Raw genomic sequence first — 2,707 nt, 5'->3', positions numbered from 1 at the left:
GTGGGTAGAGACCATCTCTGTTTTGCAGGTCACTGGCTCTGTCTTGCATGACCACCTGCAGTGGTCCTATAGCTGCACTGGTCTGGGAGCTACCAGGAGCCCTGAACCCCACAGAAGGTCTCCTGCCCTCCTCGGTAGAGGCACGCCAGGGTTCTGGCATGAACTCGGGGTGGGGATAGTCCAGTTCTGCTCTTCCTCGCTGAAGTCAACTTCTTTCCCAATTCTATTTCAGAAGTCAGGTTGGCTGAGAGAAATGCCAAGCCAGCCGCCTCACCAGCACTGATTCCCTGGGGTTGTGTTTGAAATGGCAGATGTCATCCCTGCCCTCTGCCTGCTCAGAGGCCCGGAGTGGGAGAGAGGGAAGTTTCTAGAACGCAGGTCGAGCCACAGCCCATGGATCTCCCACAGGTGGTCTATATCTCTCCTTCTGAGATGTTCAAAGTGATTTGAAAGTGTAGATGGTCAGTTAAAAGACACCTCTTAAAATGCTTTGTCACATTTTTAGGAGATTGAAGATGATGTCAACTTAAGGTAGTGCAGCTTTGCTGTGGGATGGTTATCGCTTTCTCTCCAAGTGTTGTCTTGTCTTTGTGAAGTGGGGCTGAAAACCAATGGTGAGTGGTAAATGCTGATATTTCCCCCCTTCTACCACACCTTTGCTCCTTTATGTCATGTTTAAATCCTCTGGGGACTGACATGTCATCTCCCTGGAAATACGCAGAACCAGGCAATTCTAGTGGTGGTGGTGGTTTGGTAAACAAGGACCCACTGAAGGAGGGGATCTCGGATGCCAGGGAGGGCCCTGCACACCAGAGCAGGAAGGTGTGGGGTGGCATGGGTAGGAAGCCTGGTGGGGGAGGTGGCTTCTGCAGGGAGATCAGTTCCAGGATGGGGTGCAGAGCTGGCATTCAGGGCAAGGCTGAGGAAGCAGGAGTGTCCATGTCTCAAAGCAAGAAAGAGTGTGGGTGGTCTATGAGCAGACAGAGGAGCAAGGGGGTTACTCTCTGGGAGGCAAGCCTGCCCAAAGAGCTTGGGCAGGTCCTTGGCTGGGGTTGGTGAAGATTTGGAGCTTTAATTGAGGTAGGTGGAGATGCCTGGGAGGGTTTCAGCAAGGAGGAGAGTGATCTGATTGATCTTTTGAAGGATCTCCTGTGGCTGTGAACATTTGGGTACTATGGTAGAGCGTGGAGGTATGGCCGGGCCACAGCAGTGAGCAAGGTGACTGGTGGCTGCTGTGAGGGCAGGCCCAGGGAGAAAGACAGGGGACACTGGGTCCGAGACCTGTATTGGGGGTAGAACTGACAACTGATGGACCGTCTGTGAAGGATCCGGGGAAGGGGGAGCCAGATGGCATCAGGTGTTTGCCTCGAGCCACTGGGTAGAAGGTGAGGCTGCTTACTGTTTACGGAGAAGTGTTTTCTGAGAGGAGGTGCACCAGCTTTGGAGGTGACTGTGAGCAGATAGACAGTGGCCTGGAGGGTCCCATGGGGCAGGCCGCGTTTCTGTCGTGGGAGCTAGTCTCAGGGCAACCCCTCCCACGGGCTCTGGTGGTTTTGTGTTGCTGTTGGGTTTTTGAGACACGCCCATCTCCATACATCTGGGTGTTGCGTAGGGATGTGATGCTATCCTTCGATCAACTGAGAAGGGCCTTGGGAGCTACTGTGCATTGCAGAGTGGCCCTCGGCATCCTGTGAAATAGTTTTCCTTTGCAGGGAATTTACCCAAACACCATGGGTTTCAGGGAGGCTGACAGTTACAGTGCTATCACATTGTTTGTCAAGAATACCTCTCAATAGCCAGCAGGTACTTTCTGAGTTAAGAACAGTATTTGCGCTGTTTATTTGAGGATTAGTGAAAATCCTGTAACTCACTATGTGCCTGTCAAAGGCAGGAGGATCTTGATTTAATGGCTCAGTCTGGTTGTACTCATTTTACCTGTGAACATTTAATGTTCTCTTTCAAGCACCGTTTTTTGACCCATGTATTGTAATTGTCTTTAAAGTTTATTTTTCAAGCCATGTGATAACTTTTATTATGAATGAAAATGCCTGTGGTTTCTTTGCTCCTGAGAGGAAGCCATAGTATTCCAAATAACTGATCGTAAGAGAAAAATCATTTTATACAAATGATGAATCTGTAACATGGCATGTTGGAAGCCATAGATCATTTAAAAATGTAATGCGTATCATTTATTATGGAAAAAGGTAGTTTTGGGACATTATTGGATTTCCTCTTTGAAACATACTCTTATAATCATGAACTTTTTCTCAGACCCGTTCGGTAAGGAGGCTTCCTCAATTCCCGACAAGAATTAAATATGTGTATACCCTGGTTCTGCCTTCGAGCTCTTAACCATTTTTGCATGTCCTGTTTTCTGAGCAGGCAATGAGAGGGCACATCCTGAGCCGTTGGTGGGGACAAACGCTTGCAGGTGCTTCGAGGCATTGTCACCAACCGAGTCAGCCCTTGCAGGATGAGGAGGGGACCCAGAATGCTTCTCTAAGCCCCTGGAAATCAGTGGGCCTGGCTTCCACCTGGATTGTCTTTGTTTTGTGTTTTACACAGCCCGCAGGCCCATTGTCCAGCCATGCCGGCGGTGTGTATTAGTTCCTGGGCACACTGGCTCCTCCCTTGGGAGTTTCTTGTCTTCACACCATCACCCAGATCCTTGAAAGGCAGAGCCCTGTCATTTTTATCGTACAAAGAA

At 49.6% G+C, this 2,707-nt stretch overlaps 1 protein-coding gene across 7 annotated transcripts in view; it reads left to right on the top strand.

Annotated features, from left to right (window-relative positions):
- Positions 1 to 2,707, top strand: part of ROR2 (receptor tyrosine kinase like orphan receptor 2) — a 221,327-nt gene that overhangs the window by 130,063 nt on the left and 88,557 nt on the right. The gene's annotated exons all lie outside the window — the stretch shown is intronic.

The sequence above is a fragment of the Callithrix jacchus genome, chromosome 1, assembly GCF_049354715.1.
Source record: "Callithrix jacchus isolate 240 chromosome 1, calJac240_pri, whole genome shotgun sequence".
Classification (NCBI taxonomy): domain Eukaryota; kingdom Metazoa; phylum Chordata; class Mammalia; order Primates; family Cebidae; genus Callithrix; species Callithrix jacchus.
Note: the sequence above shows the minus strand (reverse complement) of the source record. Positions and strands in the feature narration are given on the sequence as shown.